This window comes from Martes martes (genome assembly GCF_963455335.1).
Source record: "Martes martes genome assembly, chromosome: 15".
NCBI lineage: Eukaryota > Metazoa > Chordata > Mammalia > Carnivora > Mustelidae > Martes > Martes martes.
In genome coordinates, this window is record NC_137903.1 from 42267355 (window position 1) to 42282661 (window position 15307).

The window sequence follows — 15307 nt, forward strand, 5'->3', positions numbered from 1 at the left end:
CTGGAGGATTTAAGAGACCCAATACTGTGGAAGTCAGAAAATACAGAGTCCCCAGAGCAGATTGAGTCCAGTTTTGAAATGAATCTCATGCCAGCCAAAATATGAGGTCAAGTTCCTAGCATTCCAGGGAGGTATTTCATGGGGTCTTGGAACATCAGAGCCCCAAGAGGGATGTTGACTGGGGGGAAAGAGCAAGAGCTTTGGAGATCTACTGGGGGGCTTCCCCTCCCATGTACCCCATACAGTTGTGATTTAAGTCCTAGTCCTTTAGGCAGGGTCCTGAGAAGGTCAGGTGAGGACACAGCCAGGACAGTCCCAGACAGCAGACACACTCAGCTCGCCAACGATGAGTAGCTGGGCTCTGCAGTCCCGGCCAGCCCGAAATACCGGGAAAGCCAGAGCATAGCTCTGCTGTCCTCATCAAGCTCTGATGGGGAGATGCGGAGTGTGGCAGGGACTTTCCTTGGGTCCAGAATAGATATTTCAGTGGTCACTGCCTGGCATCCGTAGGACTCAGAAATCTTTGTGAATGTCTGTGTGAGTACATGAAGAATATAAAGAGAAAAGAAAGAAGAGAAAGGTCATCTTTTTAGGCTCCCAGCAACTTGTTCCTGTTTCTGTCAATAAAAATGCTACACATATCTTGAGGTCTTCAAACACGCCTCTGTGCTGGCCATGGGGCTATCCTCTGGGGGGCTCTTTGTATGATTCATGTTTTTATGTGTTTATGAAGTGTCTCCTCAATGAGACCATCTGTGTCTTGTAAGCCAAGACTTTGTCTTATGTACCTTTTGTGTTTCTCCTACCCATCGCACACTGACCCAATGCATAGCTGGTACCCTTTGTCTGCCAGCGCCTTCAAATACAAGGGAAGAAGGAAGTAAAGATTCCAGGCTAGCAGGATGGTGGAAAAGGAGGAAAGAAAGCAATAAGAGGTTTTGGTGGCAAAGAAAAAACATGTTTTAAACACTCTAGCTTGTGCTAAAATTAAAACAGAAACGGCGTTCACGATGGCATGTGTAATTACAATTAATTAAATATTCTGTTACCCAAATTATTTAATTACCAAAGCTTCCCACAACCTCGGAGTGGATTTAATCACAAATGCCATTAAAATGAGGGAAGTAGTAAATGGATGGCCTTTTAGTACATTCCATGTTATAAATGGAACTCTCGGCCAGAAGCTAGAGGAAAGGAGAAGAGAAGAGAAAGAAGCAACGGTCTCCTGATGCTCCAGGTTGCTGGGGTCTGTATCTCATGAAGGGGGCAGGGAGAAGAGGTGGTAATTAGGGAAATGTGCCCTAACGGGTTCTGAGTGCAGCAGGGGACAGCAAAAAGGATGTGGGCTTGCCTAGTTCAGCCTGCCACCAGCCCTTACCAGCAAGCGACCTTCCTGACCTGGTTATTTTCATTCACTGAGCTGGAATCATCATAATAAAAATAAGGCTAACCCCTGAGGTCACCATGTGGATGAAATAAACTAGTAAATGTAAACCACTTGACACAGTGAATGGCCCAGGGTACACGCAGTGATTGCCAAGTCCCTTCTGTGATTCTGGGAACCGCTTGCTCTTTAAATGGGGGCGGGGGGCAGGGAGGAAGTTGGGGCAGGGGGCAGAGCAGGATGCCCTGCATTTCAGATTCCCCTGAATGATCAGCTTTCCCTGGGGGATGACGCTGGGGCTGATGAGACACTTTCTCCCTCCTCACTGGTCACTGCCATGTCTCCTTCCTCCATCCCATTTGCCCAGCCACCTGACCCCTCTTACTCAATGTCTCCATCAGCCCTGCCTTCTGTCTCACCTGCGAGTCCCAGCTCTGCCATGGGGGCGGAGCCATCTGTTCTGCTGATGGGGCTTCATCTTCTTTCACATTTTGTTTTCTTAGCTTAAATGATGGTCTGTCCATCTCAGGTAAGTGTTTTATCTCAATAGCCCAAGTGTGTGTGAGGAGTGGAATATATCAGAGAGGAAATCGAAGTGTTCGGTGGAGTGGAAATGTGGGTGTTGTTTGGGACTTAGTATATCGAGGCAAGAAACAAGACTCACGGACTTGAAATATTAGAGTCAAAAAGGTCCCAGCCTGTCCGGAGGGCTCCCTGTCTCTACTGTCCTAAGGTACAAGTGTAGAAACCAAGGCACAGAAATGGAAATTGACCGGCTTATGCTCATCCAGCATGAGAAGTCAGTCCTAAGTTTTCCATTCTCATCTGATGCTCTTTTTGGGATAAACCACTGCTTTTTTATGACGAATTATAATTTCATACAGTACTACTTATTACCAACTCTTGCCCCCCCCAACAAACACACAAGAACTCAAAAAGAGGTGGCCATGGCCATTCTAGGTCATCCCTGTCCTTTCCATGGCATGCTCCTCCTGTTGTCACTGCTCCCTGCTCGGCACCCCCTCCTGTCCTCTGTAGCTGCTGGTAAGGCCGGCCGTGGGCACTAGGAAGAGGGAGGTCTGCTTCCTTAGGCAGATAACAAGATGTATCCCCAGGAGTAAGAGGTCTGCTGCATCCCCACACACACCCTGCAGTGAAAGGCATGTCAGAGAGCTTTTCTGCAAGAAGCTGATCCTAGCTCATGATGGACCTGACCCAGAGGTCAGCCCTGACTTAGAAGCCTTGATTAGACCTGACATATCTGGAAGTTGTTTGACTTCAAGCAGCCTGGAAAGTTCCATCTTGAATATGGTTCACCATATTCACCAACATGTAGATAAACTGAAGAGTTTCTCATTTTCTCCTTCCAACGTTGCCCCAGGGCGATGGATGATCTCTAGCAGTCTGGAAATTTCTCCAGCGAGGATTTTTCCTGGTTTTAAAGTTTGCTGCCACATCGGCCCGATAATTCCAATATTCAGCAAGAGGGAGTTTTCTTATCAGGACTCCATATCTACATTTGTAGAACACATTTTATCAAGTACTTGGCAGGAGATACGGTGTAGCAAGGAGCTAATTCTCTTGCATTGGACTGATTTGAGAATTTTTAATAAAAACTCCCCCAAATCCAGTTGCCCTGATATGGATGGAATTGGTTGTGTGTGCTTCAGACTGAGTTAACTCTGTAGAGGCTGAATCAATGACGGGGTCCTCGGCAATCATCCCATTGTTCACCTCCTGTGTGATGCTGTGCTCCTCTCGGCTGCAGAAGACCCTCAATAAAATAATAGAGCTTATTTATCTTGGACTATGACAGTCCATAGAGGCTTATAGATTACTGAGAAGAGAGTTAGCATTATCCACATTTGGATTCCTGAATGTTTATTTTAGAAATACAAAAAGTCAATTTCAGTCCAAGCAGATTTGTTTCTCCACACAGACATCAGGCATGCTCAGTTTTTGAGGGTTATTTAGTACATGTTACTGCCTGGGAGTCACCTACTTAGGCTACAAACATAACATCTAGAGAGCCTCACCCACAGCAGTTGGGGTTAGCATCCATCCCCTTGCTGAACTGAGATCCGGGTCCTCAACATTGAACTGCCCCCTCTGTTATTAGAATCAGGATAGAGCATTCCTGGAATAGTTACAGGAAAATAATAATGGTGTTGATGATGATAATAATAACACTTAAAAATGACTTAGATGGTCAGGCAGTGTTTTCAGCGCTCTATGCTTAGAAGTGCATCGAAGCTCTTGCACTAACAACTGAGTCATGGTCCACCCCTGAGAGCCTACTGCCCTCTTTCCCAGGCCCCCTGATTCTTTGCTGACTACCCAATTCTCTAGCTATTCCTATTACCTCTTCTAGGACTAGAGGTTTGCCCTTGAACCCTAATTTGAGGGCCAGGACCAGTCTCCCACGCACAGAGTTTCCAGATAATGATAGTCTTGTGTTCTGCCTGATTTCTAAAACTCCTCTGTGAGGCCTTGCTGGAGGCCTGCCCCCTGCCCTTGAAACTGCAGTGCTTTCTGCTGTGTGATTCCTCCCTAAGATGGCCTCTCCGTTTAGACATTGAACCTCATCGGCCCTGGCAAACCCATGCTTGGGAGGGGCAGGTCCATGCCAAGTCTTTACCTGAAGCTTCAGGTCAGAGTCTGGAAAAACAATTCCAGATGGCAAGACTCCAACAATGAGTTCATTTTGGAACCTCTGTCACTAACATGCATTGAGTATGACTTTAAACCAATTTATACCAATAATGAAAATAATGACAGTACAGTTCCATCATGGGTCTTCCAGACTCAATTCTGAAGACTAATAAGAAAGAACAGACTTAGTCCATATAAATCTGATGTTTAAGGAAGTGGGTGATAATGAAAGATGACTGGGTTGCTCAAGACAGCACTCTGGACTTGTCTTCTGCTTATTTCCCTTGCTTTCCAGCATCATGAGTTCTAATGGTCCCTGATAAACAGCACGCCGGAATATGATTACGGAGCAGACACTGTTATTACACGGTGCGGTTGTCAACGGTGCAGCCATTACTACTGACGTTCAGGGATCCATAATAATGAAAGCAAAGATAACATGGATAATTAAAACTTAAAGAGAAGCCAATATCATTTTTAAGCCATTTAGCATCTCTCATGCCAAATCTTTTCTCCTAACTCATGGATATTTAGACGACACTGAGTTGTACCTCTTCGTTCTACTCATACCCACCTCGTGATGGGTGATGGAGGGAGGCAGGGCCAATTTATAGAATCCTCCAAAGACAGAACAGCAAAAGAAAAAAAATAGAGAAGCCCTCAGTAATCCGCAGCCTGATTAATCATGGCTGGGTGACAATGAGTGAGAGGTAATAGATTTATATTTTCATGATAGGTTCATCCTTAGGGGCCAGAGGAGGTACGAGCTAATCAGTGCCTGGATAATTAAGTGTTGGATGAACTTCTGTGTGGCTCCAAGAAGAAATCTTCCACTAAGGGGGAAATGTCAAATCTAATGTCATCTGGACAACTTCTCATCGTCTACAGCTTGTCTCAGCTGTGACTTTGGATTAGCTGCCTTTGCTGAGGCTTCTTATCTATACATGTGGCCTCATGATCACCATCAGACATTGCTCCATAGACAAGGAGATTCTGAATATAATGAGGGGGAGATGAGCATCCTCACACAGAGGTGACAAGCTTCTTCTCCCCATCCCCATCTTCGGGGGAGCTTAGGAAAAAGTCCTGAACTTCCAGGGTTCTTCCATTATTTTTCAGGCTGCATATAAGCATCTAATTTCTATTCTCTGCGGAAGCATAACTCATGAAGCTGGGTCACTGTCAGTAGAATTCTTCTGGAGCAGGGAGGGCAGACCTTCTCGTAATGTCCCTAAGACCCTGATGCTGAGATCTCCTCTGGATGGGGTTGAGACAGCAAGAAGAAACTTCTTTTTATGGAAGTCGTGATGGAGAAGATGTCTCACAAATCTAATCTTGTTCAACTGAGCAGGAGAATGAATTACATGAGGTCTCTCAGTCACTAACAATAGCCAGTGGTGACATCCTTGCACAGAGATACTCCTCAATGACTTCTAGTAATCTCCTTCCTGGTGAAATGATGGGCTCTCTCTCTCATTCTTTTTTTTTTTTTTTCTCTCATTCTTGTAGTAAGACCCCAAAACCCACTTGGACCAACTCTTCTTTAGGTGGCTTCATAGTGACTGGGCTCTTGTGCATATGGCCTCAAGTTAGGTCTTAGCCAGAAAGGACCACCTAGCAAAAATGCTGCCCCTAGACCTCAACCCCAGGGCCAGGGAAAGGGGCGAGATTGGTACAGAACCTCATCGGTTGCACGTTGCAAAGCCTGGTATATTGGGATGTTGGGGGAAGGGAAAGTTATGGTATTTAAGACCTCCAGCTGAGATTACAATGCCACCAAACCTTCTTCCACATTTTAGCAGGATTCTTCCCTTCATTGATTGGAAAGCCAAGTCCGTCTTTTAGCAAGTCACTCACCCACAGGTCTACATTAGTCCATAATTCCTACTTGTTTGCATCTAGAATACTATCTTTCTGAACAGAAGTATCACTTTTCCTTATTCTTGTCTCTCAATTTACTCTTTTTTTTTTTTTAACGGCTAAGGGGTTTCTTTTTTTTTCTTTAAGATTTTATTTACTTTTTTGACAGAGAGAGACACAGTGAGAGAAGGAACAGAGCAGGGGAGTGGGAGAGGGAGAAGCAGGCTTCCCACTGAGCATGGAGCCCGATGTGGGGCTCGATCCCAGGACCCTGGATCATGACCTGAGACGAAGGCAGATGCCTTTTTTTTTTTTTTTTTTTTTTTTTTTTAAAGATTTTATTTATTTACTTGACAGACAGAGATCACAAGTAGGCAGAGAGGCAGACAGAGAGAGAGAGAGAGACAGGGGGAAGCAAGCTCCCCGCTGAGGAGGGAGCCCGACGCGGGGCTCGATCCCAGGACCCTGGGATCATGACCTGAGCTGAAGGCAGAGGCTTTAACCCACTGAGCCACCCAGGCGCCCAAGGGCAGATGCTTTTTGACTGAGCCACCCAGGCTTCCCTCAATTTACTCTTTCTATGAGAACAGTTTTATTAAATGAAATATGTTCTTCTTGACTTCCCCCAATTCCCTCAAAGCCTCATCTAATCCATCAGTAAATTCTACCAGCTTTACCTCCAAAATATATGCAGAATCTGATCGCACCTTTACCTCTACTGCAGAGACCTTGGCCTAAACTGCAAACACCTCTCCCGGGAAGCTAATGTCCCTGTATCCATCCTTGCCGCATTATATTCTGTACATAAGCTCACATCATATCATATCACCTCTCTATTAACCTTCTAGCTCATGCAAAGTAAAAGGCAAGGACCTCATTGTGACATTTTGTGACCTCACCTGAGCTGACTTTCCAACCTCACCCAGAATGCGTGGCTTATTCCACACCAGCCACACTGATTTCCAGGTTCACTCCCAACTTGGGAAATTGAACCTGTTCCTTTGGTCAGGAATGCTCTTCTCCCACCATTCACTCAGTTTCTTTTCTCACTTAATTTTGGTCTCTTTTCAAATGTCCTTTATCAGAGAAGTTTTCCATAACTATTTAATTTAACTCCCTGTTCCCCTCACCTTGGTGATTTCCCTGCAATAGAAGCTGACACCCCCACAAGAATGTAACCTCAGTAGTGCAATGATTTTTTATGGTTTACTTCCCTGCTGTATCCCCAAAGGCTAGAACAATGCCTGGTAGGTAGTATACACTCAATAAATATATGTAGAATAAAAGAATAAAAACAGTGAAATAAAAGATCTTACATATTTGGAAGATGATAGGATTAATTACAAACTTCCAGAGATAGACATTTTCTTTAAAGGAAGAGCATGAAGATTTTATCCCTGAATGCCTTTTACTCAGCTTAGATACAGGTGAATGTTTGGGGCCATTGGAAAAGAGTTCTCTAGTCCTCAAACTTCTTATTTTTCTTTCCTGTATGTGGTTCATGTGTTTCAGGCAAACTCTGAGCATATCCTTCTGGAATTCTCCCTGTGGGTTATTTGGGCAATGAGATTCTTAAGTACTTGGGCAGCTGCCTGGGAGAGAAAATTCAGGGGGACTTGGTTGTTAAGGCAGGTGCTGACACCATAACCTTAGCACCAATGTCACCAAGATTCTTGACAGGTATTTGCTTCAAAGTTTGACTGTGCATCTAATTGAGAACCCTCATTCTTAAAGCTTACAGTGCCCTATATTCTTCAGAAGTCTTCATTAAGGACCCGTATTTAGTGGTTCTTTGCTACATGGAAGAACACACGATCACGTTTCTGACATCCCCTTTGATTTCCCTTGAGCTCACAGGAGGGGTGTGGGGAAGGAGGCTCTCAAACTGTATACATAATTATCTCCTTTGCAAGATAATGCTCTCAGCCATACCTTAATGTTCCAGAGCTGGATATTAATTGTTCACATATTTCACCTATCAACAGTCTGTTGTAACCAATGGAATATACATATTTGTAAGTGGAATGACAAGGGTTGAAATTAAAATAAAACACCAGGAGCAAAAAATAAGCTAATTAGCCTTTACGGAATTAAACATGTGATCCATTGCTTTACCAAGTACAGGAGCTTTGCATAAGATCATATAACTGGCCCAGGTGGAGTTGAAAAAAGGATGACAACCCAGTTTGATGCACAACTTCCACATCATGCTGTTTTCTAAGTGGTGTGTTTCTCATTCTGATTAATGGCATTTATTTATATCTTTATTTATTGATACTGTTGATAACAAAAGAATTCAAAATAGCTGATAAAGAGACATACTATAAAGCAAAATAAAATACATAAAATGTGGGGAAATGGGTCAAAGGAAAATAAAGTAGGGAAAAAGATGTGTCTAGAAATAAGGATCATAGACAAAATTCACATTTTGAACTCTTACATACTAGCAAGAGACCAACCACAAGTTTGATTTCAAGCTTCCCATAGTCAGTTTGAGACAGAAACACAATCAGTTTTATGGTTTGCCTTGTCCATAGGTAAAAATAAATGAGTTATCCAGGAGAAGTATTTAGGTGACAATACTGAATAAATGCTCCTAAGAGTCCTCTTAGGTAGAACACATGATACAAGGTTTAATGTACTCAACAGCATCCTCCATTACTCACTGTAGGGAGGGTACAATGGGATGGAATGACCCATAGGGCAAGGAGTTTTTACCCCACGGGTAAGAAAAGGAGAATGCTCAGCAGTGCAGTGACCCTCCTTATCTATTTTTGTCTTCCAGCTAGGATTAAAAAAAAAAAAAAAAAAAATCTTCCCCACGTCTGACACTGGAATAAAAAACTGCTTTTTACTAATGTAGCCCTTTGTTCATGAAGCTAGGTTACAAATAGTTTTGCTCTAGGCTCCAGGATTGTGCTGAGAATCCTTTGTATTAAACAGAGGGGAGAATGTGTGAATTATTGGCCAGGAAAGCCTCATAGCACAGGTTAAAGAAATCAGCTATCCAAGGTGCTGAAGTCTATCACTGTAGGAACAAAATGGAATTTTTGTGCCCCATTCTCTTCACTTCCATTTAATAAACACTTATTGAGAACCTAATATGTGTTAGGAACTATTAAGCTAATGCCATGAAGATTAATAAAATCTTGTCCCTGCTATCAAATAGGTCATAAGCAGAGTAGGAAGAGAGGTAGACTCACTACCCAGGGCCAGCCAACTCTAAAGAATACTCTGGCAGCAAAGTGAAGGGGTCTCTAACCCAGCCCAGAGAGATCAGGAAGAGCAACCCAAAGGAGGAAATCCATGAGCTGAATCTTGGAGAATATTTCCATTATCCCTGCCCCCAATCCACAAGAGGTAGTATGGAGAAAATGTATGAGTGTGTATATATGGGTGACATTTAAGTGTCTGCGGAGTACATGCTGGAGGGAGGGAGATGATGTCACAAACCCAGGGAACAGCATATGCAAAAGCAGGCAAGCATGAAACTGCAAGAAAATTGGTATATTGCTGAAACCTACGGTTTAGACAAGAAATGCGGGAGCTTCATTTGTAGAAGCACCTAGAGGCCAAATCATGAAAGAAGCTTAGACTTTTTCTATATGCAGTAGGAGTTGTTGAGGTAGACATGACCACATTTGCATTCTCTTTTACCCTTGAAGTGCTATGGAGGAAGGATTAGCACTGGCAGCCAGGAGGGTAGGGGTAGAGTGAAGACCTGGAAACTCTCTAGGCTGTTGCAGGGAACTATGAGAAAGGACAGAGACCTGAAATAGGGCAGTGACAATTGGGAAGAGGGGAAAGGGATGATTTTGAGAATCCCTGAAGGAAACATTAACAGAACTTTGTAATTTATTGGGTGGGGGGTGAGGGGTAAAAGTCCGAGATATTCCTCCTCTTTCTAAAGGGTATTGATGCATCAAGGAGAGCCAGAAAGAGATGCCTATGCATATTACTGACCCTTCACCTTCACCTGTAAATGGGCCACTTTTTAGATAGATATTAACCCCTCATGCTCTGATTCTATAATCACTCTCAACATCCTGGAGATATGCTCTAGGTTGTTATAGGAATTATCTTCTGCTACATTAGCCTCTAGTTAATAGGCAGCATTATGTGTGGGAGATGTTTGGAGAGAAGTATCAGGAGTTCTCACTAAGTTATTGCCAAGTAACAGTGATGTTGGTCACCAGCTCTCTGTGCCTCGGTTTTCTCATATGTACAAAAGATGTTTGACAAGCACTGTCTACCCATCTCACAATCAGTGTAAAAACCAAACATAGTTCAGTTGGCCCTTGAATACACAGGGGTTAGAGACAACCCCTTCTGCAAACGAAAATCCATGTGTAACTTTTGACTCCCTAAAAACCTATCTACTAAGAGCCTACTATTGATCAAAAGCTTTACTGATAACATAAATGGCTGATTAATATGTATTTTGTATGGTATATCTATTATATACTGTATTATAATAATGTAAGGTAGAGGGGGAAATGTTACTAAGAAAATTATAAGGAAGAAATGCATTTACAGTACTGTACTGCATTTATTGAAAAAATCCAAGTATAAGTGGACCTGCACTGTTCAAACCTCTGTTGTTCAAGGGTCAACTGTGCTTTACTGGACAATGTTTTTAGAATATGTATAAGATGCAAAGGTAAGATACTGTTCTTATTAATATAGGAGGGAAAACTAAACAAAGGATGATAAGAAAGGGATCTAGAAATGCAACAGCAGTTCTGCAGAGCCCAGAGAACTTTTTAATCATTTCCCTCCTTTTCATTTTCTTTTCAGTACACAATGAAAAATACATACAAATATGGCCACAGAAGTGCTGCCAAATTCAATACTCATAATATCTATTCAATATTCAGCAATCCACATGCAATATTGCAGATGGTTGTGGGATGTGATGGTCTCTTTCCAATAGTTCCAAAGGGGAAAACAAAATGTTATAAGACAACAGCCAGTCATTTGATGCATCCTGATTGTTTAAATGATATGAGAGTCAGCAATCATGTGCAAATTAAAACATAATTATGCACACAGACCACCCAGGATTAAGTAACATTTCACAGATGCATGCTAAATTACTAAACACCCTTTGAAATGAATTGTGACCATCATTTGATATTTTCCCAAGAATGTTATTACTAAAAAAGTCAAAGTACAGAAATATGTATTGCCTAGCGAATTAATAGTATGCATGTTATAAGAGATGGTTACCAGAAATTGGGGGGAGTGTTAGTAACAAAGTAGTCACATTACTCCCCAGGGTCAGTAAGCTATTTACGTAAACGTGCACTGATAGAAACAGACACACTGCCCAACAATATGCCATTCCTCCCTTGACGATATGGGATGTTTAGCTCCGAGGTAAATTTGGTCCCAGTTTATTGCAGACCCAATCAGGGCCACCTCATCATAAACCTCGAATGCAAGCAAATATGCATTATCTAATTTTGGTGTGAGCTATATCACACCTCAGTCCAGCCTGATCATGGCTGTGGGCAGAAGGATCAAGAACATGGCGGTGGTGGACTTATTGGTCCAACAAATGGAAGATGAAGGAGGACAGACTGTGAAAATATATATTGTGTAGACCTAAACCCTTCACCCTGTTCTACAAAACTGGGCAATTCCAACAGAAAGATGACCCTAATGGCAATGTCCTAGGGCCATCTTGTGAATTGTGGCCCTGAGATGTGTCTGCTTTTCCATGTAACCCTGAAACTAGACTACTCTCCATCATCTCTGTCTTCCCCCACCTGTCATAGGGCCAGGCACATGGTAAATAATCAATGCATGCTTGCCAAATACAGGAAATCTTTAGACAAGTAGAAGCCATTTTCTGGTGTTCAAGTGTCCTTGTTCATTAGGATTTTTTACTGAAATCCAGGAATCACTGAGTAAGTTACACTTCTCATTTCTGTGTCTGATGCCCTATTCATTTACAGAGGAGGAAGAGAGTATGGGAAACCTGTCTATTCACTCACTTTACATTTATGAATAAACTTCTATTCTTTATATGATTTATGCTCTTTTGCTTCTTTCAGTGTCTTAGGAATGAGCTATTAGTCAATGGTGAAGTGAAAAAATCAGCGAGTATTTATTGAGTGCTAAATGGGTGTAAAGCTCTGTAAGTACAATTGAACAGTTTTTCAAAAATTACAATTCCAGCTGGAAGGTTAAAGAAGTATAAATGAAGTAATTTGGAAACAATAATAAAATGGCATGTGTTTTTGAATGAGCAGGAAATTTATGTATAATTTATGTACTGCTTACTTTCAAAACTATTTTAATCAACATACAATACAACACATATATGCAGAAAACAATTAAAAACAGGTCAACACCAAGAAAATGAAACAGAAAAATAATATTGCTTCCAATTCGGAAACATTGCCACGATCACAAAGGCAGGCTTTTTTTTTTTTTTTTAATGTATTTACTTACTTGAGACAGATACAGAGAGAGAGAACATGAGCAGGGTAAGAGGCAAAGGGACAGGAAGAAGCAGACTCCCTGCTGAGCCAGGAGCCTGATGTGGGGCTCGATGTGGGGCTCAATGTGGGGCTCGATCCCAGGACCCTGGGATCATGACCTGAGGCAAAGGCAGATGCTTAACCATCTGAGCCACCTAGGTGCCCCAACAAAGGCAGGCTTTTAAGACTCCCAGTAGCCAAGGCAAAAATGGAAAGGGAGCATTATGAATTCTAGAATCTTTTTGATGCTGTAAGAGGAAATATTCTCTTGAGCCAAGAGAAGCAAACATTTTCCTGGTATTAAATTCTAAGAGGAATTTATAATGTGGATCATTGTCTCAGGAACATTGAACAACATAATGGACATATCTTCCACAACAGTTTTTAGGGAAAAATATAGAAATGTTCCTCATTTGGCTGATTCTTAAAATGGCCTTCCATAAAAGTCATGGGCATGATAACCAACACGACTCAGTGAAGATATTCCTGCAGGGAATGATGTTAATGTGGTCCAAGAATATAGCTTTCTGAACAACCCAGCAAGAGTCAGGGAGAGAACTTAATAAGCAGTAAGCAATAAATGAGTAGCATATACGTTGGTCTAACTTAAGATTTATAGTTATTCCAGCTAAGCTTTTGTTTGGAACTAAAAAGCAGTTGCTTTACTGCTGAATGCTAGCAAATGCTAAAATGTTGAATGAAGAGAGAACCGGATGCTTTAGATAACAGATCGATGGACACAACAAAGCTGATAATTTTGTTATGAGAGTTAGCAAGTCTGACTGTTCTTGCCTGGACTAGAGGCCACAAGAAGGGCTTTGGATGGGGTCAATTTTTTCCTAGTTCTTGGATGCCAAAGCAAGAAAGTGAATTTTGGTAGTATATTAAATGGTGAACGTGTTTGGGTCAGTGAGGTAAAATAAAGATGTTCTAGACAATGACAAGATCTAAGACTCACCTACAGTTGCTCCCTCCTGCCTCCTAACTCAGGTCTCTCTGTAGACCCCACAGCCACTAAAGGGGGCTCCCATCCGACTCTGGTAGTTTTCCTAGCAAAATGCTACTTGAGACAGAAGGCCAACTTTGCATGTGGGTTTGACGGCACTGACTGGGTCATTTTTAATGAGAAAGAAATCACATAAATAGTGCCAGCATTACATGTAGGCAGAGCTCCAAGCTGCCAAGGCAGCATAATGGGCTCAGGAAACAGGTGCAGAACCAGGCAAAATTCTTGTTGCAAGTAACTTCTCCAAGCATCATCACACATTATAAAGCCTCTGGCTCCACCATTAGAGACTCACTTTTCGGGCTTCTTGTGTTTAAAAGGTTGTGACTGAGATACACGGGACGGACAGTAGAACCTTAATCCTTGACCAAACACTGCTAGATCCAAATATATGGGGAGGTATCACCTGGCCCAGGGATCACAAGCTTACTATCTTACAGGCCAAATTGAGCCTGAGGTTAGGTTTGGGTGGCTTGAAGAGTGGTTTTAAAATAGAAATTTTCACATAAAACTTAGATTTTTTTGTTTTCTCTAAAAACTGGAAGTTCCGGCAACATCAGGCTCACACTACCTGTGGCAGCAATCAGCTGGAGCGAAATAGTCTCCACAGCAGGTTTTACCCACTTCGTTCCAGTCCCCACCACTCCCTCTTGTCTGTTGCCAAAGCTGTCTCACCCATTTGCATGACCTGCTTTTTCCTGGGGTCTTCTGGGTTTTTAATCCCTCAGGATTGAATACCGTCAATTTATGTCCCAAAGAGGGGAAGGGACTTCCTCAAGGCTGCACATCTGGTTAGTGTCTGAGCCAGACACGACCCCCAACTTCCCCGGCTCCCTGTTCTCCGCACTGAAGATCTAAGCCCTCAGCAGGCAGGATGAGCTGGGGCCAGTGGAGGTCAGCCCCTGATCAGGGAAGAGGAGTCAGGAAATCACCAAAGATAAGCTTTGCTCAGTTCACACTGTTTTGCCCCAGGCTGGCTCTGCCTGCAATAATATTTTTACAACATCCTCCAGAAAAATCAATTTGTTTAAAATAGCAACTGATTTTGCCCTGGGTGAAAATGTTTGGCATATGCAAAAAAGGGAGCATTGTGTTTTCTTTAAAGTTCTTCCTAACCTATGAACAAGCGGAATTGTTCACCGCAGACATAAAAAAAAAAAAAAAAAAATCGCTCAAGTGCATTTCCTTGGAAGAGAGACAGATTTAAAATTTAGGAATGTAAGTTTTATCTAATTCTGTAAGAGCCTTTCTTTCAGGCACATAATGCCTTTCTTTGTTATAATATTCAAAAATATGCTTGTCACTATTTTGTGTTTAAAAAAAAAAGTTCATGGTCTAGAGCTCTCTTTTAGGAGAAAGAAGCAAAGGAAAGGAAGAGGGATATGTTGGAGTAAATGGTTTTGCCTAGACGAAAAAAAAAAAAAAAATCACAGGCAGAACATTTCCAAGCTGCTAAACACCAGAAGGAGATAACAGACAATGTATGAAATGCCAATTATGATGGTAACAATAATGAACATGGTCCTAAAGCAGTTCTGACTGTGCTTTGGAAAGCCTCAGGTCCTAAGCAGACAGGACTCCTCCCGTGCTCAGGTGTTCCTGGGAGACCTGCCGTACCTGGCAGCTCAGTGATCCCAGGTGCAGAGATCAGGAACGAGGAGCCCCGGGGTCGTTCCCAAGAGAAAGTGCCACCCAGGCCAGTCCTTTTCTTCCATGCCAATAAGTTGGATCTTTTCCAAGGCAGAACCCCTGGTTTTCCAACCTTTTCTACTTCTGTCCCTGGCAGACCCCCTCCCCAACTGTGTGCAATGCAGACGGTGTGAGTCGTCAGCTTCTGGAACAGTGACTTAGCTACATTTGTACCTTCCAACTTTCAGATTTTTTGACCATAGTAAGGGCTCAATAGATGTCTAATGA